This window comes from Centrocercus urophasianus, unplaced genomic scaffold (genome assembly GCF_019232065.1).
Source record: "Centrocercus urophasianus isolate 14NV4802_14NV808 unplaced genomic scaffold, USGS_Curo_1.0 seq_5, whole genome shotgun sequence".
Taxonomy (NCBI): domain Eukaryota; kingdom Metazoa; phylum Chordata; class Aves; order Galliformes; family Phasianidae; genus Centrocercus; species Centrocercus urophasianus.
Window position 1 is genome coordinate 1,237,208 of NW_024885088.1, and position 21,994 is coordinate 1,259,201.

General features: G+C 41.1%; 1 protein-coding gene across 9 annotated transcripts in view; it reads left to right on the forward strand.

Annotated features, from left to right (window-relative positions):
* The window catches only part of SOX5 (SRY-box transcription factor 5), a 332,325-nt gene that overhangs the window by 21,601 nt on the left and 288,730 nt on the right, over positions 1–21,994 (forward strand). For 7 of the 9 annotated variants that reach the window (XM_042834991.1, XM_042834996.1, XM_042834995.1 and 4 more), the window contains exon 1: positions 21,740–21,824. The exons of 1 other annotated variant lie outside the window; for it this stretch is intronic. The gene's annotated coding sequence lies outside the window, so the exon portion shown is untranslated. Of the gene's footprint in view, positions 1–21,739; positions 21,825–21,994 lie in introns of those variants that run through there. One more of the 9 variants, XM_042834994.1, reaches the window with a different exon arrangement.

Below are 21,994 nucleotides of genomic sequence, written 5' to 3' on the forward strand. Positions count from 1 at the left end.
TGAAGGGTATGGCTTCTCCGCGTGAAGACAGAGGCATAAACTCTGCTACTGTAGCCCGTATCAGTATATACAGCAGCCTTCTGGATGCTGTAAAAATAATCGCTCTAAGTGGATAAAAGTCCACAGAGACTGTGTGCTGTTTACTAGACTCCAGGGCTTCTGTTTTGTTTCCTGGTATTTCTGGGCTCCGTAGCAGCACTGCCTCTTTAGGAGGCCTGTTCTGAGCCTTCCCCTTTCCAGGGGCTCATAAAACAGAGGAGGAAAGGCAAGAGGAGAGGCAGGCGGACAGTGGCACTGCAAGCAGTTCTGCTTCCCATCTTCTCGTTGCATTTTCATTTCTCTTTCATGAACATGTGATTACACATGCAGGGCATAATCTGCAGCCAGAGCTTAGCTCCTGGCGTTTTGACAAAACCAAGTTTACTCCAGATTATTGTTTTGAGCTAGAATACACAAATGAACAATAATACTGTTAAAAAAGTGACAGTATTCTGTTTCAATTTATGTATTCCCAAAGAGTGATGTCCAGTAGCATTAATTGGAACCTCAGGTGCTGATTACAATTATCAAGGAAATGTACCTGTCGGCAATGGAGATATGGTAACAAGAAGACTCCTTCTTTTCCCTATTCAGTCTATTACTCATGATCAGTTTTGCTATGTGCCATTTTAAGTTATGCATGTCTGTAGGTTACTTCTAAATGCTTCTTACTCCTTTCAGTTCATAAAATTGAATTGTTTTAGTTACAGAACAAAAAATCCATCGTGGTTGATGGATTGGACTAAGTGATCTTAGTGGTCTTTTATAAGCTTAATGATTAGTGTTGAATTTGAATCCATCTGCTGATCAGAGCCACTGAAATGGAGGTGTTCACATGCCACATATCAAGATGTTCATCATAAATATAAAGATGCTCCTGCTAAGTCATCAGAGATTCACCAGCTCTAGGTAAAATATAGATGATGTGGAGACCTTTTTGTAAAGTAAGCGCGAATATTCTCTGCTTCCTGTTTGCCACTTGCTTTCAAAGCATAAGATCTGTAGAATTCATTATGTTAGACTAACTCCCCAGTAGCTAAAGAGATTTAAATTCCTAAATTTCATTGATTTTGGTGGAAGTTAACACCTCCTCTAGTATAAGCATAGATTTCCAAGTGACTATAGTGTTGATATTTATAGTACAGATTGCATTTGAAATGAAAGACTGTATTTTATTAGGGAAAAATGAAAAATAAGTGCCACAGGGAGAACTCAAAGAATGTGCTCCCGTAAGAGCATCTTCAGTTTCCACTAAAATAAGGGTGCTCTGTATCCCACAGCCTTGCACTGAAAATGCTTCACAGATTTGAGGACTGGGATTTGGCATAGCCACTAATGAAATAAAGAAGTGAAGACCGGAGGAAAAGACTATATCAATTTGCAGTAGCAGGGATAAATTAAAACCCATAGCTATCTAGATTTTTTTCTCAGCAGCCTTTCAGTGTTTCTCCTGTTACTACCTGCTCTCATACTGGTGAAGTTTAGAAGAACACGTCCCAGAGTAATTCATTTGCAAGCATCTTTTCTGAACTAAAAAGAAGAGCAGTTAATACATATGCAGAAAGGAAAATATTCTTATCTCATTAACAGACTTTCTTTAAGCTTGCTAAGATTAGAATACTTAGTTATTTCAAATTGGTAAAACATGCATTCATTATAAACATGATTATAATGATAACTTTGTAGATAATAATCAATTATTTAAATATGAATTATTTCCCTACATTAGAGTCATGTTTTCAGCTATAATCATCTCGGGTGCTCAATTTCTCCCTCTTTTACAGCACCTCTGGCTGTGTGTGGAGCATTAACCATTTGCTTCCAGATAGACTGGGAGAGTGCTGAATCCCGAATCAAAATGTATTGTGTTGTCCTTGCTAATAACATAAGCATGTGTCTCCTTTGGGCTCCTTTAGGTTGGGGAAAAATTAAAAAAATAATTAAAAAAAAAGCCATGCAAATGGCCATCTTAGCCCTCCTTTTTTTTCCCCTTACATTTACATAAGACCCTTGCAGAAATGTACTGGGAGCAATGCTCGAGGGCTTAGTAAATCAATAACTGATGCCCTGACTGTTTGCAAGTAGATGCAATCATCCATTTTTAATAAGAGTTCTGAGAAGATTAGCACCCTGCAACAAGAGCTTCATTTACACTGTTACAAGGCTTAGCAGCACAATAAACTCTCCTAGCTTCTGCGCGCTCCGTAACTCTAGATGACAATTTAACCAAGTTCCTTGCTTCTCATAGCATGGAGAAAATCCACCTTGAAATATTAGATCTCTTGAGCATGTGCAACATGCTAAACATTTGTAAGATAGACTATTCACAACATTTATGTGCAGTGAGTGGAATTTAATCTCTTTTATTCCTTGCTCCAAGACTTGTCAGTTGTTTTCCCCATTCTTTAGTAGTCTGTTTAATATGGTTTGCACATATTTAATATATCCCCTCTGAGGTTCTCAACACACTTTCAAGAGCTAGTTTTGCTTTGCTATGACTCTGCAGCCTATCCAGAGTGTAAGAGCACTACAATATACCTTTTTTATAGATACATAAACTGAAACATTGAGAAGTTAAATGATTTGCTGCTGGTTATGTTTAATGACAGAAAGGAAGGAATTCATAAAGCTGGACTATCAACATCCTGCTTTAACCTCCAGACACAGTGCTGCAATTCTTCTCACCTAAGTTCACGTGTCTTCAGGATAGATACTGCACTGGAGTCCATTCTTTCTTTCTGGTCAGTGCAGAGATACAGTGCAATTCACCGAATCCTTTAGTACCTATTTAGAATGGGTCAAATCAGTCTTTTCCTACAACACCCTGCTTTTCCCTGCTGAGTGTGAATGGAGCCCAGCTCAGACATTAACAGCTATGTGGAAGATGTGTACTGTTAGGTGAAACAAATACCATCCAAACTTTCTTTCCCATAAATTTTAATTCTGAGTGCTAAGTGGCTCTTTATCAAGGCTTCAAGAAGAATACTCTGGCAATAAGATTAATTAAATACTTAAAGGGAAAACTTGGCTGCTACCACATTTAACCCAGGAAGAAAAGGTTTATTATTGCCACAGAGCACTGAGCTATCTGTGGGAAGAGAAGGAAGTTTTGACCCATCAGGAGAAAAAAAATGACATTTGTTCAAATGCCCAAGATATTTAGTCGTGGAAACATTCATCCATGTCAGCTGAAATTCTCAAAGGTGCCTAAACAGTACTTCTGTAAGCAGTTTTGAATACTACAGAGTGATCTTCTAGTTATATTTTAAGGCGTTTTTGAGAATCTGTCCCTAAGTACTTCAGAAAAAATCCACTGGTATCATAAGGGAAGGGGAACAAGAGAAATTGATATTTGAGATGGGGAGTAAAATATACTTGAGAAACTGTACTGTGCTTGGGCATGGCGATATATATGCTTGTAGGGATTAATAACTTCTTTACTTTATAACTGCTTCATAGCACAGCTGTGTCTTTCAGTCTGTACTCTCAGCTTTCAAAGTAGCAATGACAGCTACGGGTGAAAGTCCATTACTGCAGAAGCTGAAATAGTACAGTTGAGCCATTCTCAAGCGTAAACCACAGAACAATGGTAATCTCTGCAGAAGTGGACAGTGAGTCGTGTGAAGTTGTTGAAGCTGTGGCTGAGCTGATGATTTGTCTTAATATTAAAAAAAAACTTGATAGGTCTCTGCAACCAGGGCATAATTATCTTGAGCAAATACATTTCATTGCTTCCATGCTGCTCCTGTCTAACTGCTGTCTCCTGTTTCATGACTTGCAAACTGCCGGGAGCAGAAACTCTGTGCTTATGCAGCACCTACCTTCCACTGGTGACTGAGGTTCCTAGGCACTATTGTTGTAGTACAATAATTCTGTTCTGATAATTCCATTGGTGCAGAGGCAGATGCTTAAAGCATCCAGCATTCCTTGGTGCCTCACTAAATCAGAGGAACACAGAGAAGACAAAGAGGAGAAAAGAAGAAAAAAAAAGAAAAAAAGAGAGCATGATTTTTGCATGATGTCTCATTTTTTTTTTAAACATTAGTTCCTAAAAATATGCTCTCCTGTTTAGATTTTTTTTGGATTTGTACAAATTATGGAAGGATCCCGTGTTGAGGTCTGACAGTGTTTTTTTCAAATGGAATTTGGCTTGCTTCATCAGAATACAATGATAGGTGTGTTTTATTTTGAGCAGAAAAAGAAGATAAGAATTTCATTATGTATATCTTTGTAAATAGATCATTAATCATCAGACTGTATATAAATTCTGAAACAAGGCATAGCTGGCAAGCACACTCCTTAAGCGAATCTAACCTGAACTTAATAAAGAAATGCCAAACTAAGTGCAAAACACTATTCTGCCAAGTTTCAGACTCTAGTCAATCATCCTGCTAGGTGACAGCATGTTTAATGATAGGACAATATATCACCAACAATTTGAGCTGCTACCAGCTCAGCAGAATCAGACTATTTACTGAGCAAAGCCCCATGAAGTAATGCCAGTGGCACAAATGGTGGACCACTGCTGTTCTCAGAGAAAGATGATGAAATACAGCCCCCATAGAGAAGGATGTAGGGAGACTGGAAGTAGCCAGCAGTGCTTTTAGGCGTCGTGAAGAGGATATGGTGGCAGTTCTATCAACCGCATTGCTGCTCAGTTTGGCAGGAAGGTTTGGAATTGAGGAGAGCATGGTTCCATGCTCAGATCCGACCTCTGCAAAGCACTTCTCAGCAGCACCACTGGTTGTGTACATCATTTGCACACTTTTAAAACATGGCACGACTTGCTAAAAAACTGAAAGAGATGGGAAGACTGTCCTCCTGTTACAATTTTTGGGAAAAAAAAGTAGAGGTGATCTATGTTTCTAGGTAAGATAATTCTGTCTCACAAAAACATCTTGAAAAAGAACCATTTGTTTTTTCTCAAGTATTTTTCATTCTAAAATGGGCAGAGTTGCTTGCAGAGATCTCTTCTGCCCTAGCCAGTATGTTACCTGTGCGTTTATTTCCTCTTTCAATGAAAATGTATGGGGAGTTCTGAAAATGAAAGAGAGATGTGAATTTGATGAAAATATGAGGGCACGTGTAAGCATTGTGATTTTTTTCTCTAAAATGTGTGTTAGGGCATCGCCCCTGTGTCCCACGACAGAAACTCAAAGCTACAAACTTGGACAACTGAGAACATTTGTGTTATTTCTCATGGCTTTGCAGGCTTCAGGGAGCACTACCTTCTATTTTATTTTTGTCCTTTGTCTTTGCCCTAGAACCAGTGCGCAAGCTGGGATGTGGCCTTGAATTCTGGGCAGATTTTTGGGGTAAAAGCTGGGACCTGGCCACATATGGCATCAGCACCACAGAGTAGATTTATAACAACACGTAGGAAGGCCAGTGCGGGAGGCCTCTCTGAGAGGCACTGGCTCCTACCAGGATCCTGATTCCCTGAGAATCCAGAGCCCCTGCCTCTCACAGAGGCAGATACTGCCAATCAGCTGATTGGCAGCATGTTGCCTCTCTGAGAGGCAGCGTCTGTTGGCTCCTTCAAAGTTCCTGCCAGCATTCTTAAACTCTAATTTGGGAAAGAAAATTACAATCTGGCACATCACCGTTGGAAGGTTGCCGACCCCTGCTCTACACTGTGTGAGCGGCAGCTTCAGAGAACAGTAGTATGAAACTTCCTTTGTTTGGTGCATCAGGAGCAGACGTCTGAACGTAGCTCTTCGGCAAGGCAGTATTCTGACTAAACCGTACAATCCCACTGAAGACTGCAAAGGCAATGGAGTTATCCACGTGTTGACAGTGAACAAATTGTCTATTCCTATTGTTGCTGGATGAGCCACTAGGTAACCAGATTGATTTTATGATCCCTTACTGAGTGTTCAGGACTGGTGCTTGAAAAAGACATCTTTTATCTGTCAGCCAGTAAATCTCACATTGAGCTGCAAACATACTGGAAAGCTAGAATTCAGCAAGACTGTTTTTATGAATAGAAACATTTTCAGAATAGACACTCTCCTGAACACACAGTTGTTTTACAGGAACTAAAGAAGTCCTTATGGTGGATGGATAAGCCAACTAAAAGATAAAATAAGAACCAGTCTATACTTTGAACTGCTGCTTGAGCAGAACCTTTTTGAAGAACTTTAAAAGTTCTGAGTTTTGTTGGTGTTTTGCTTTCTTTTTCCTCTGCTTTTTGCTTTTCTTCCTGCCTATTTGGAAGCAAATAATGTACAATGTGAGATGAGAGGGCTTTTTTTCCCCAGCATTGTTTACATGCAATATAACAAACTTGTAACAATTTTTCTTCTGTTCTATTCACATTATTCAAGATCCTGGATATTTGTGTAAAATCCTCGATTGACCTAAATCCGAATGCCGCACTGAACAGCATGTCGGGTATAATGGCTACCACTGTCAGCCTCACCTCTTTAGAGCAGCCATAAATCCAAAAGAAAACATGAAATTTTCTTCGAATTAATGTTCAGTATGTTTCCCAATCATCCAGTAAGTAGTATTCCATCCCTTGCACTCTCTCTGCCTGTTTAGTAATGGATGATTGATGAGAAGACACCAGAGGAGGTTGCGGACTATAGCCCCAGTGAGATCCACCTGTGTTCTGAACTTTTGTCTTGGCTTCCACAAATCCTTGCCATCTACTCAGAGAAGTTAATAACAGGCTAGCAGTGATTCAAGGAAAATAGAGTCTCCATGAGAGGAATTGTGGATGTCAAGCAACCGTTTCACTGAAGAAAGTTTCCAGATTCGTTGTCGGGTTTTTAAGCAATTCTGTGCTCTTACACAGTACTCTATATTTTGAAAGTGTTGTAAAAACATTAACTAGATGATTCTCCTGGAAACCACACAAAATAGATGCTAACTATTTTTTAGAGCTGGTATACTCGTGTGAGACTTGACAGAACATTGCCTAAAGATCTGAAAGAAGCTAGACCAACACTGGCACTAAAAACTTGGAAATTCCTACTCTACAGTTGCCTGTGCATACTATTAGGCAATTTATCTTTACCTCAATTACATTTTCTATACCTAGAGATTTTATATACATGTATTTAGTGATGTATATTGAAATAAAAAAGGGCTAGTTTTGTAGCCAAAATTGCTTGGAAAGTAAGTATCTTTAGAGAGTCCATTTGAGAGAGTGTCCTGATGATAAAATAGTACTTAACTCATACTGTAGTGCTGCTATCTTGTTCTGTCTTGGCTGAGTGTGTTGTTTAACTGTACTGGAAGAGTCATGTGACAAATTCTGAATATATCCTAGTGTGATTTGACAGTAACACTTAAAAAAAATTAACTGTTGCCACTCCTTGAACTTTTCAATGACTCTAAGCAGGTATTAAGGTTATAGAAATTGTGTATTTTTAGAAAGATTCTGATTTTAAGAGATTGTTAAATATCAGGTTCAAACTCCTGCGTTTATGTGTATTTCCAGCCTCTTTCCTGTCTGGCGGTTTTATTCCAACCACATCCATTTTCTTTACATAGGGAATGTCTTGTTCTCTTTAATTGAAGCTGCACTTAGACTCAGATCTGAGAACGTTTAAAGTGGAATATGACAGAATGTAAGTGCCTAAATGAAATCTTGTGATCCCAAGAACCTCTTCTTAGCTTCTGTCTGCCCTGATTGTGCCTAAACTTCCCAATTGCATGATTTTTTTTTTTTTTAATTAAAATAAAGTTTGCACAGAAATGCTGCTGGTATAAATGAACAGTAGCAGCTCTTCTCTTCAGAGGTCTCTCAAAATGCTGTTCTGTATGGATCGGTCTCTCCTCTTACTGAAGAGAGTACAGGTTTGTATTTCTCACTTTTTAGGAGAATAGCCCAAGCATCAGAATGCAGAATAATCTAGGACTGGCTGAGATCTGCAGTTCTCTTAATGAAATGGTTCAAATTGTCTAGAAAGAATAAAAGATTAATTTGGCTGCAGAAAGAGAATTCTGTACTAGTAGAATGGGTTAAGTAGTGAAACAATCCTAATATTTTATCCATGGCTGTTTAATATAAAATGAAGAAAGAGGCTGTAGAACAGGTTCTGGAATCCTGTGCACCATTTTCTAGGCTGGGCATCTCCCCTGCTGTGTTAGTGTATCATCTTTGTGTCATGTCCTTTCCTATCAAAGCGAGCTTCTCACATCTTGTAGCAGCTTCTAGGGAGACTCACTGCATTTGACTAGTCTGTAGTCACAGCTTTAATGCCTGGCAAGTTGTTAGGAACAACAAGGTGTGAATCTGTAGCCTTCAGGCAGAGGAAGGCCAACCCCAGTTTCTGAGGTGTATTCAGTTACTCTTCATCGTTGAACTGTTGTGAATACATGACACAGAGAGACATTTTTTGCAGCATTCCCTTCTTCCTTCTGTGTTTGTGTTTCAGAGGAACTTAGTAATCCCTTCTCTACTCCTGACAGAAGTGGCCTGGGAAGATCCAAAGACAGAAGGTAGCTTTGAACGGTGGTTCCCCAGAGGAAAGAGCAGTTCCTCAGTAGCACTAAATTCAAACACCAGCAGGGGATGTTATTTGAATTCTGTCCCTCCTACTTCTTTATCAATTGTCACAGATCAGTCTATTAAGCCACCTAGTTCTATACACAAGGGCTGCTCTGAAAATAATGCCTCCTGTTTTATGATGTTGCCCCATGACATCAGAGGTGGATGCTGGTGTTATGGCAGTAGAGGGTTGAACCTTCCACCAATATTTCATTACATTTTATTGCTCTGTGACAGATGGCAGAAGAGGGCAGCCTGCCAAAATGGTATCTGACATGGAAGTGCATATGAAGCAAAGGTGTGTCACTGAATTCCTTCACGTGGAAAAAATTGCACCCATTCACATCTGTTGATGCTTTCTGAATGCTGATGGAGACCAAATAATGGATGTGAGCACAGAAAAGCAATACGTAGTGTATTTCAGCATTGGTGACAGCAACATTAAAGACAAACCACTTTCTGGATCACTATGAAGATTTTTATGTGTGCAGCATGAAGGCTCTTAGTCATCACTGATGAAAATACCTAGTTAGTGGTGTGACTGTCTTACAGAAGTGTTTTGTAGCTGAGAATTTGCTCTATCAGGTAGTCTTGTGCTCTTTGAATTGGTTATATTTTTCATAGAAATAAATAGGAGGCATTACTTTTGGAGTAACCTACAGAGTGCATAGAGAATTAATGCATATAGCTGAGAACAGCACATTAAAAGTGTGAATGTCGTGGTTCACATCTCACCTCTGTAAGGAAAATGGGAAGATGCACCTTTTTGCATCTTATTATTATTATTACTATTATACCTTGATTTTTGTTTGATTTAGGTATTGGGGGCTGTCGTTGCATGGGTCTCATTACTGGCATTTGGTTATCAATTGTGTTATGGGTGGGTTGCATCGTAGAGTCTATCGTCATGGTAGACATAGGGCTGGTGTTCTCCAGGGGCCGCTAGGTGGGGAACACGAGGGCTCCCCAGAGTGGCCGGGCAGGGCCTGTCAGCCAATACCCATTCCACCACCCCAGCCAGGGTCGCTCCCACAGCACCAGGGCAGCCCCAGGCATCAGGCGCCTCCCTGAGGTTGGGTCCGGGATGAGGCCAAGTGGGGAGGTGGGCCTGTGGGTGGGCAGGGCTGTGAGGAGCTGGATCCAACCCTGCTGAAATCTCCCTGGGGCAGGGGCTGATGGCTGTGGGAATTGACATGGAGCCCTAGGCTCTGGGCAGGTGTAGTGGGCCTGGGGGTGGGGGCAGTCGGGGCCTGATAGTGTCCCCAGGAGCTTGGCACCTCTTGCTGCACAGCCAGTTAGGCCTTCACTCAATGCTCGTTTCTTCCTGTTTTACATTTTCTGAGAAGTCTAACGATAGATTTTCTCTCACATTGTTTGAGATTATTCCTTTTTTCAGACAATGCTTTCAACACTAAAAGGGTCATAAAAATAGACAGTTCCTGAAGAGCTTAGAAAGAAAAACCGCTCATCTCCCACCCTTCTCCCTCCCCCAAATTATTTGATAATGGAATGGGAAGCTTTCCCATAATCTTTCACTTGATTTTTGCTAATATGAACCTGTCAAAGATCATGGCATTTCCTCACTGTGTGATGTGGAGCCAGCTGGAACCAAATAATCCACCCACATTTTCCATCATCTTTGTATCCTAATAGGAGCTTCTGCTTAGCAGAAATGAGAAAATACCTGTTGTTTCTTTCTTGCTGTCATGGTGGCCATACTGCAGCAGTTCCCCACGTGGCTGAAGTGTTACCAGATCCTGAATAACTGTGACTAGACCAAAATTAATGGATTTTCTGTCTGGAACCCACACCCTATTCTTACAGTAGTTCAAGAGGAAAGTACTTTAAGAAATGACACTTTCCTTTCCACTCACTGCCCCAAAGAAATACTTTCAAGGATGAATTAGGAACATTCCTCCTTTGGCTTGAAGATGCAGGGATTTAGGTCCGTAAAAATACCTTTCTTCATCCTCACTCTTACTCCTACATAAAGGAGAATTACCATTTTTATGGATGCGTGTGGACTTGCTGACCAGAGAACGTGAGCAACTTCTGTTCATTTGAATTGTAGTCTTCCTCACTGAAGCATCCGCAGGGATAGGCAGCAATGCGGAATACGGCCCCCTGGTTTCGAGGCCTGATGGCTCTGCAGCTGGAGGAAAGAATCTCTCCCATTTCATTTTCTGGTTTCCTGTTTCCAGACTCTCTTTTGGTCTGTATTGCGTCTGTTTTAAGCATTAATGTTTTGTGTGTAACATCTCTCGAAGTCTAATCCATTGCTATGGACCCACCTAGTGACGGCTTTATAGATTCTTTATATTCATAAAGGCACTTTACACTTATCTCTTCGTGATTTTTGTTTGTTTTGTATTTTTTGTAATATTTGAAATGCATCACAGTAGCCGATCTGAGTCCTTTCTATGAATAGTTCCTTCAGCTCTGTGTATTTAAACACACACGAAAAAAGAAGTTTACCTGGTGGTTACTTGTGACACGTAAGTAGAAGGATTACGGTCAGGGAAATGACTTCAATATTACAGATGTATTTTGGATTACCAGAAATAAGAATTGTCAGTAATCTAAATGTAAGGAAACTTTTACTTACTGGTAAGGAAGTGCCACTGTATTAGGCTCCCGATTAAAATGATGGCACAAGGCTTGTATGTGTTTCTTATAGTGATTCTCTTCTGTCTTACAATTGACTCGGTGAACATGAGAAGTCTGAAAGCTTCTGTAGGTGTGCAAAATGTAAGGAATTGGGCAATAGGCTGTGGCTTTTAGTGATAATCTACTGCCTTGTTGCTTTGTGCAGTGATCTGTGAGATTTTTGGATGGCCAGCAATGGCTCAGCAACATCTGACTCTTCAACAACAGATGCTGAATATCTAAAAATCCTAGACAGGTGTTCCTGATTTATGCAAAGAGTGACTGTGTGCAGTCAGGCTAAAACAACAAAGATGCATGGGACTCACTGTCCTCATGATGTGGAACCCGGTAAAGCATATGTAATTTGTCTATTGCCTTTGTACTGCCCATGAAGGTGGGGATGATCCTTCTTTCTGTTATTTCCCATGTTTGGTCAACCTGTGAATTGAAATTGTCTAACAAACTGTTTCTAAGAGGTTTTCTGGCTGCAGTCCCGCCCATACTGTGTATTCACTCTACTGTATTAATAGCTGAGTAGTCACATATGAACAACCATTTTGGTACACAGAGATTGTGTATAGCAATCTTTAAAAATGCAGTGCTAAAAACTTCTTGTTGAATATTCTGTATTTTAGAGGTAGGTCACATTACACATCCTGTATGGATATCAGAGAGAATGGCAGGGAGACTGCATATAGTTACCAATGATCCAATAATGAAAGCAGTGTTCACAACTAAAATTCTAATGCATGCAAACATTTAATAAGCTTTGTTAAAAAAATAATAATAGTTATATATATATATAATTTTTTTTTAAGAAAAAAACATTTAGATTTTAGCTAGATTTTAGCTGAAACCCATCCGTGAAAACAGTGCGAGCACTGCACAAAACTCTGCAATCAGATTTGTTAATGCAGATGACTGGATCATTACTAAAAACACTGTATTTTTCCTTGTAAGGACTAGTTCAACTGTATGCAGAGACTGTTAAAACTCTTATATAATGGCTTAATTTCACAAAATCACCGGCCCAATAGCATGATGCAGGAAGCTATAGTTCCTTCTCAGCTTTTGAGAGCTGATGCCATTTCATACCTCCTTGACAAAGAGAATTTCTTAGTGCATCAGTTGTATGGTGAAAGGTTGTCAACCTCTGAAGGCTTAGCAAGTCTAGAAGATAGACTTGGTTCCAAGTTCTTTGAACACTTGGTTTGCATTGCCTAGTATACAGTATATTGGAATAGGTGTCACTTAAAACTGGAGGATTTTGTGATTATAGCTAGCTTGAAGTGCTAGCTTCAGAACAGTAGTGTGGTGTCTTGAGAATGGATTGGCTTGTTGAAACTGCAGGGAGTAAATTCAGATATTTTCTAGAAGACTTTCCACGTCACATTTGCAAATCATTTTTTTCCCTCAGCAGCGCAGGATAGAAGAAAAGTTAAGAACTTTTTTCTTCAGTATTTAACACAGAATAATAGGTAAGGAGGATAAGGATTTTGCTGAAAAACCAAATTATTTCCTTGTCATATTCCATCACAGAAGACTTAAGAGGGAAATCTAACCCATAGCCATTCTTTTGCAATATTAAGGATTAGCTACTGTCACAGACAAGAATGAAGGGAAAGGAGGTGCTAAACCCATCAAATGAAGAGCAACAGAATACCAGGTACAGTGAGATATACCAAAATGTGCTGCTAAAATTGATAGGGCTGCTAACTTAATATGTAGTCTTTCCTTTAATACTGGCTTCTAAGCTCTGAGGTTGGAGAAAGCAATTTTTCTGCTTCTCTTTAATTGAACAGTAGAATTGATGCTGAGAATTAGTCTAATGAATTTTTGTTCCTTGATAAATGGGTTGAAGTAGTAATAAAAAGTAAAATTAAGAGACGTATAGACAGCATTGTGATATTATGGCTATCGGTCAGCAGGGCTTTTGTAAAGAAAAATGATGTCTGATGATATTCCTTGAGCTCGTCAACAAATAGTAGAGGACAGTCATTAGGTGTTTTTGCTCAGGAAGTTTTCTTTCAAAAACATCTTCACAAGAGCCTGTTGGAAAAACAGTTGTACTTTTGAGAATTAGACAGCCTTCTAAGGGATGCAGGACAAAACTAAAAGTATATGATTGATATTTGGTGTAGGAAAACACTGCGGTGGGGGTACTCTGAATCTGAGTGTAATAGGTGTTTTGTCTTATCTGTACTAATGAATTGAAAACTCTTGTGACCACTGTAGTGAAACAGTGAAGAAACGTTTGCATCTGAGGCAGAAACCATCAAGTCAGAGTGGGAGACGGCAGAGGATTCTTCTTGCAGCGTAGGAGGATGGGTAGGTTAGCTACATAATTGTGGTGTTAATAAAAACATAGTATTACATATTGGCTAGAAAAAGGGATGTTGTGATACACCTTTCCCTTTTCTAGTACGACTGTGACTACAAAGAAGCGGAAAGGAAGCAGACCTATGTTTTCCTATGAAATATTTAACTGAAGTAGGTGGAATGATCTAAACACAAGACGTAGTGGTTGAAAATGGAATAAATCACACTGAAAATATTGGTGTCATCTGTCAGTAGTAAGCCTTTTCCTGTAGTACTGAGATCTTTATGTGTTAGGCCACCTAGAAATGAATACAGCAGAAACCGAGAAAAAAATGAAGAGATTCAGTGTAAGTTTTGATCTTGAGATTAGGAAGAAAAAGTAAAAAGACTGCTTAGAGAAAAGATAAGACAGATTTTTATGGAATACAAGAAAGGAAAATGGATTACTCCATTTTACTTTTTTAGTTATTACAACAAGAAGTCATTCTTTCAGAAGAAAAGGTGGTAAGTATAGAGAACAGACTTCTCTGCAGCTTCCTGTTTGGTCTAGATTTCTGGAGTATTTCCATATCTGTGAAGTAAAAGAAAGAACTTGTGTTTATCTCTGCACTATGTGCCCAAGGGCAAGATTTTAGGGTTAGCCATACAAAACAACAACAAACATTCTGAAAGGCACTTCAGGTTACCTGTCTAGCCATGACATGCTAGGCACCCAACTTGGGGTGCCTAGCAGCTGCCAGCAATGATCCTCAGAGCTCATGGAATATTGTGGGGACAAGCTGTATCTTGGCTCCTAAGTCATGGTACCTTACTCAGTGACACGCTTGCACTTGTTTCCCACTGCTTGCCCTCCTGGAGCCACCTGCTGCCATTCTATTGCTAGCTCAGGATTCTTTGGAAACAAGGTTCACCTGTGACATTCCCACATATGAAATCTTTGTGCAGAATTTGAACCACGTTGCTCTCGGAAAAAGGCAGTGACTACATGCAAAAAGCAGGAGAAATGATTCATTGGATTGATCGTATGGGGTCAGGTACTAAAAACCATATGTAAGAATATGGTTGTGTTTCTTGCAGAAGTGTTGAGAGGATATTGGTGTGGTGGCATTCATTGTTTTTGCATTTTGAGATTTTTATCCGCGAGGCTAAGGTTGTTAACAGGCAGAAGTTATCTAATTTGTTTTATTTTATTTATTGGACAAGGGTCAGGCACTTGTAAATTATGGACTGCATTCTCAGTGAATCAAAATATTTAGGTTGCTTGTGAGGTTCAGTTCTTGGCATCGTGTCACTAATTACTTTTACACAACTCTGAAATAATGACAAAAGGAAAATGCATCAACAAAGAAAGAGAAATTAAACTTTGTAAAACAAAACAAAAGCAGCATCAGAAATAGAAAGTGTTATTTAAGGAGAAAAACGGGTGAGCAAATGTGCGGTCTGGATTCAGCACAGTGTTAGATGGCAAGAGAAGAGACACTCAGCCTTGGATCTTCTCCAGGAAAAGAAAAATTTATGATGTAAGTTTTCTTTGATAAACATTCCTGAGAAACTACTTTGTGCTTTAATCTAAATGAGTGTTGGTCTCAATCCAGTTATCTTTTTTGTTGTTGTTTTGGTTGGCTCCTTTTTTTTTTTTTAAAAATATTTCCTTCCTGATTGTTTTATACTCTCACTACGCTTCAGTGCCACCTGTTGAGAATCTGTCTTGCTTCCAAGCTAAATGGTAACAGAAGGTCGACCCCTCTGTACCTGGATGGCATTAGAGCTCTTAAAAAGCATCCCTAGATATTCCAATGTTCTCACACTTACGCTTCAAAATACCATAGCAGTACTTGCTCTGTTTCTGCAACAAAGTGTGGAAGCATTCCCAGGGGCACTTACCATGGCACCCAGCAATGCTGCCAGCCTCTAGCTGTCCCATATAACAAAAGGAGCAAGAGTTAGTCTCTATAGAACTAACAGTAAAGCAGTCAATCTGTTTTATACCATACTTGCCTATTTATTTTGCTGTAATAGTGGCTGAATTGGGGGTTTTGTGTTGGAAGTGGAAGCTTAGCTTTTTGTTTCAACAGAACCAAATGGCATTCGTTCTGCTTTTACCCCATAGTGGAAAATCAGTCATAAAATGGCATCGGAGCTGCATTAAAATAAATGAATGCATATAGTAGACTTTTGTTGCTTCAGAAATGTAACATAACTCTACATCCTCAGCGACTGCTGTTTCAGCGTGCAAGGTGTAAGATAGCAACATTTTATGACTCCTTCCAGAGATGCATTTAATGTCATTAGAATCATAACTTAATTTACAGCTTGATCTTCCCAGTGACATGTATAACAAGTTAAATATCAGTAGAGTGCATTTAATAAACACTAATTTGTATTAATCTTATCACAGACTGTATATGTTATGCAGCAAACGTGTGTGGTACATTAGAAAGGGGATGTATTTACAAATCTGTTCTGAATTTAAAAACCGCACATTTCAGCATCTATGGTTTTTTTTTGAAACATTTGCTGTATAGTGGTTACATGAATATTTGTGGTTATACAGACTAAAAGGGAGTAATGTAGATAAACAATTTACAGCATGTAAGAATTTTATCTCTTCTGTGTTCTTTGTTTAATTACAGTTAGTCTAAAATGTAAACTGGTTTTGATAGAAGGTATTTCTTGCAGAAGACCTTATTCTTCATAGGTCTTTTAATACAAAGTGAAAAGAGAATGGTAAAATTATTTGGAAGTATTTTACGCTTTCTCTTCTAATCCAAATGAGTACGTAAAATGGAGGGCATCCATGAACTGAGCTATATGTGCATCATGCCCACACAGAAGAGCCCAGGCTGGTTAGCTGAAGGTGGCTGATAGCCCTATGGTAAACATGTAAGAAATGATCCCAATGGCACTGGAAGATGGTGTAGAGAAGCAGACAATGGAGGTACGTGTGGGCTTGGAGAATTTTGATTGCAAACACCAGAGCAAACCACAGGGCTGCAAAATGAAGGAACGCCTTTAGAAAGTACACAGAACTAGCTGTGGTAGATTATTACAAATCACCCTTGAGCTTTTAATTGCATGATGCTTGTTTGATATCAGACAATCAATGGGAGCAAATCCATTTGTTTTAAACCCAGCCTCCTTGGTGCATAGGTTAGGAAGAGGAGATTATAGTGGAAAATGCAGTCAGGTTGGGAACACAGAGACAAAATATAATGCTCATAGCCCTTGTCAGTGGATGAGTTAGTATAGTATTGCTGTTGGGGAAATGTCAGTTCTGTGGTGATAAACTCTGCAGGCACTGTGTTGAGGGAGACTCAGGAAGACCCACTGGGTTAAGTGGAAAGATCTCGATTTCAGTGCAATTTGAGTCATGCTCAACACTTACTATCTAGTTTTATAAATAGATCAAAGTTGTGCCATTAGGCTATGTGGGCTCAAAGGCTTATGTTTGACTATAAAACTGAGGTTGCTGGTTCAAAAGAGACTCGATCTCTCCCAGCCACTCCTCCACGCACACACCAGGGGAAAAGGGAGTCATTTCCTTCCGATGGGAGTTGGCTGTCTGTATAAAATGAGCAAAGTTCATCATCTGGTGTATTGTGGCAGGCATTTACATGTTGGTAATGGTCATCCCAAATGACACTGAGAAGGGATGTTCCTGGTGGCATTGTCGTCCCAGGGGCTGAAGATGGGCTGGGCTCTGGCAGTGGCTGGGCGGTCCCTTGGATGTGATCGGCCTGAGCAGGACAGGGTGGGTGAGGTGTGGCTGCAGGCTTTCACAGGGATGGCACTTGTGTGCAAAATAGTCATACTTAAAAAAAGAAGTTAGGAAAAAGACTGAGAGCAACAGGTTCTTACTCTAGTAATGCTTTGTGTTCAGAGCCTTGATGAGAAACTGTAGATTTGAAATCCAGTTAGCTTCTTAAAGAACTGTAAAGACAGTTCCTATCCATGGATATGTTCCCTATCTTTTTATGTTTTTTTCTGTTTGTTTGTTTGTCTGTTTGTATTGAGGGTTTTTTGGTTTGGTTTGTGTTTTTTTTTGTGTTTTTTTTTTGTTGTTGTTGTTTTTGCATCTGTTTACATATCATTTTGTTTCTAAAAATGTGCAGTTGTTTACAGTTCTGTATGAATTTTGAGTTACCTTTACCTCGGCCGATGTGGAGTGGACGGAATCGAAGAGAGCAGAGCCGATGTTAATAAAGGGATGAGAGCTCTGTAATCATTTTTAGTGGTCCTTAAGGAAGTTTGAATTCCAATTTTTGATGAAGGTTCAGATTTCTCCTTAAGGGTACTGTCGGTACTGCTTTATGGGGAGTGTTGCAGATGATAGGCCCCCACTGAAACTGCAGGTAAATATCTGATAAATGAGGGCTTCTCGCTTGCAAGTGAGATGGTTTTACTTTTCCTTGAAGAAATTCAGTAAATTGAAAAACTCTAAATAGCACAGAAATTTCAGTCCTCCAGACCGCCTTCTCCTTCTCAGATTTTGCGATCCTATATTCAGCGCTCCGTTTTGCCAACACCAAACATGCCTGATGTGGCATTTACATTCTTTTTAAAAAAGCATAGATTAGTTATATTTCTAAGAGTTAACTTCTTCTCTTGACACATGTACTTAATTCCCGTTAATGGAAATGGCAGTTAGGCATGCACACTGAAAGGAAAAATCTGTTCCGAAGCATATGATCCAAACTGCATTGTAGCTAAACATTTCCATAGTCTGAAATAAGCACTCATTATTTGCAAGATATTCTTCATAGTAAATGCATGAACCCCACTCTGTTCTCTTTCTCTCTCTTAACCTATTCCAAAAACCCTTTCTTAGAAATGTTAGAGTTTCGTTCCTAATGCTGTAGTTGTTTTGGATATATGCCTAAAAAAGAAAATCCATGTAGGATCTTCAGAGTTTTGCATATTTTCTATGAGAATTTTCCAGTAAATCATTCTGTGGAATATCTTACATTTCCTTGGACTTTGTAGGTCTCTATTATTAAAACCTACAGTGGAAACAACAAAACATGAAAAACTCACTTTATTTTCCAGCACTTCCTTTACTTACAATATTGCAGCAGCTGCCAAAGGCACCGGGCTGAAGTGTTATCATTTGATGATTTTTACTGTTATTTTTTTAAATCATCTCCTTAGTTTAAGGCTTTCTTTCTGCCCATTTGCTTGTATATAAACCTGTGGATTCCGTCTGTGTAATATTCCAGAGTTATGGCATTTCTAACTTGAGCTGGGTGGATAATTGATTTTTTGGTTCACCTCTTGAACTGGAGGACCACGATAGCAACCAAAAAATCACTAACGCACAAAAATTCAGATAAGAGTTTATAACTCGAGTTGTTTCCCTCACCTAAATGAAAGTCAGAGCCTTTTGGTTCAGTTCAACTCCAATTGCCCTATTTTGCCTGAACCTTTTTCTTTTGGGCACTCCTGAGAGGAACGGAGCAAGAGAAATGCAAGGGGAAGGGCTGGCGGGGGGAGACTTCATTTTTCTCATCCCTTAGAGGTATTTGGACTTACACCCTGATTCTTAGCTGGAGAAGAACTGAACAAGGTTTGTGGTTATGTATTGTCTTAGTTTCAGCTGGGGCATGTTCGTCATTGATCCCAAATTCCTCTTTTTCTCCAGATTCTGATAAGACAGCAGTTTTAATTCTGTGTCCTGGCAATTTCTACAAAGCAAGGATTCAAGATGACCGTAGGAAGGTTTCAAAGGTTCCCTCAAACTGTTTGTTTGGCTTGCTGCTTCTTGCATTTGTAGTTGAACTTACTGCGAGAACATAACTTCACAGATGAGTCTATAATGACACAGTGATATCCATACACTAATGCAGTAATACAATATTAATACTGCAATAAGGGTAACATTTTTTTCTCCTTTTTGGACCCAACCATGCTTCCTCTCATCAAGCTGGGGGCTCAGAAAACGTCAGATGAAGGAAACCAGGGAGAAGGAGATAAATGCTAAGCAGCAAATAGAGTACGGTAAGAGTAAGTGCTGTAAGCTAGGGCTAGGGTAAGGGAAAAGAAAGGTTTATGTCAGAAACATTCACAGCAACGATCTCTGCTTCCTTTCTTTCTTCCTTCCATTTCCTCTCTCCTTCTCAGCACTCCCTCTTGCTTGTTTATCTTTGTTTTCTCCCCCAGCATTTCTTGTATGTGTTGTTTTTGTTTTTGTTTTTGTTTTCCTTTTATTATGGTTCAGGTCTGACCGATGTCCTGTTCCATAGTTCTTGATGTAGATGGCAATTGGTTCATAATCATAGTAGCAGAGAGCTGACTGAGGAGCCTCAGCATGCTGGGCATGACACAGACTTGGACTCAGAGGGGATTGTGCTCATTGTTTTGAAGATGCTTAAACAGGAGGGAAAATGGAGATAAACATACATGAACAGAGGAGGGCAGTTGTGTGGAGCTGAGCTGTAAAAAGGACACAAGGTTAGAGAGCTGGATGTGGCTAATGTACAGTTGGAATACAGTAGTCCTGGAGCTTTGTAGACCCTTTGAATAAAGGGTCATCTTCATGTCCTTATAGTTGGGTCTCCTGACCAGCTCCTGTCTATAGGCAGCTCCTAGGGCCAAAGGCAAGCGGGCTGGAGAAGAGCGTGGAATGGCAGAGGAGGAGCAGCATTTGCTGAGGGTACAGTCAAAGGGAAAAGGCTGGGGGCCCTCACAAGTATGAGCAGAGGGGTGAAGCGTGCTTTAACCACGTGTAAAAAGTCATGCCTTTCAGAGGAGAGCAGCAAAAACACACAGCGTGTTTCAGCAGCGTGAGGGCTGCTGCGTGCTGAGGCGCGTGGATCTTTGTTTCCCATCCCGTTGCTGCAGTTGGCTAACGGTGTCAGCCTGGGCAAGCTGCTAAGCCTGTCTGCATCTCAGTTTCCTTATTTGAGGCCAAATTCTCCTACTAAGTAGCCTCCTACTCCACACAGAGATTTGCTGATTTGAATGGAGCCCCTGTGGAGCGAGATACTTTTCAATACAAATAAAGTTTTGGAATCAGCCCTAATTATATTTATTACCTGCAGAGGAGTAATGTGAGACTTAACGTAGTTTGAGACACTCAGATGAAAGAGAAAGTATGTGGAATTGTTCTTTTTAATCATCCGCTGCCTTTTCAGTGTCTACCTCACAGCTGTCCTAAAAGGGCTAGCTACTAAATAACAAATAAAAATCCTTGTACATAGTAACGAGGTTTGTCAGGCTCCCGTGAATGAACCTCTGTGGAAAATATTATTAGCCAGGGGCTACTGGAGGAAATCGGCAGAGCTGCCCCACGGCGAGGAGCCATTAGGTGTCCCTCCTGCCAGCAGCTGGCAGAGCCCCCGGGATGGACTCGGGGAGGACATGCCGAGGGTAGCCTGGGGGATCCTCCTGTGTGCTGGGCCCTGCACCCGTCCCCAGTAGGGCTGTGCTCCTTGGGGTGACAGAAGCGTTCATCCGGGAGTGAAGCCAATGGTGCGGCGCTGGACTGAGCGGCCCCAGCCTGAGCCTGCTGGCTTATAACGTGTGCATGGAGGGGCCGGGGGAGATTAAATAGGGTAGCTGTTCAGTATAAATAAAAATAACACACTCTGGGGGGATTTCTTTCGGCCGGTGGGCACAACAATACTGAGTGCTTCGTGGCTGCTCCGTGTGGATGTGCCCATACACTGGTGCAGCCAAGTTGCGTTCTGCGTGCCGCCAGGGGGGGGGGGTGAGGGGGGGGGGGGGGGGGGGAGGGAGGCAGCGGACCTCGTCCCACCGCTGTGGGGTCAGAGCCTCGTGGGCTTTAAAGGCGTTTAATGTTGTCCAGCTGCAAATTAAAGCAGAGAGAGAAAGGGAAAGAAAGGAATTAGGGCTGGGGAACTGGAAAGAATGGAGGATAGCTCCGTGGGTGTGTGTGCTGGGGAGCAGTAGACCGGTGTGTTGTGCTCTGTGGGTTTTTTTTTTTCCCTTTCTCTCTTTTTTTCCCGCTCTCAGCTCGGTGCCGGCCGGGCCCGGCGTCGTGCCGCCGCTCTCGGCGCTGGGGCGGACGCTGCCCCGCGGTCCCGGCTCCCACCCTCCGTTCCCTCCGTCTGCGCGTCTCCCCGGGGAGCGCGTTTGGGAACGGGCCGGGGAAAAAGGGTGCGGGGAGGAATGGAGCGTCTCCAGGGGAAGGGCCCCAACGGAGGAGGGCAGAGCCGCGTTTGTTGTTGTTTGCGCGTGTGCGCGCCGCTCCGCACGCCGCTACCTTTCCCCCGGCGCACGGCGGGGCCGTCTGATGGAGTTTGGAGAGGAGGCAACTCCGGGTGCGCTGCCAGGGCGGCTCGCGGCGCTGCGCGGAGCGGCAGTGAGTGACAAGTTGTTTACAGGTTTCCTTGAAGGGGCCTCTGCTATATTTCAATCTGTCAAAGTTGCTTTTCTTCCCGCGGAACAATGCCTGATTGTTGTGTTTTTTTTCCTCCCCTCCCCAAAGAGGGAGAAAGAGGGAGAGGAGTGGAGAGATCGGGGCTTGGGGGG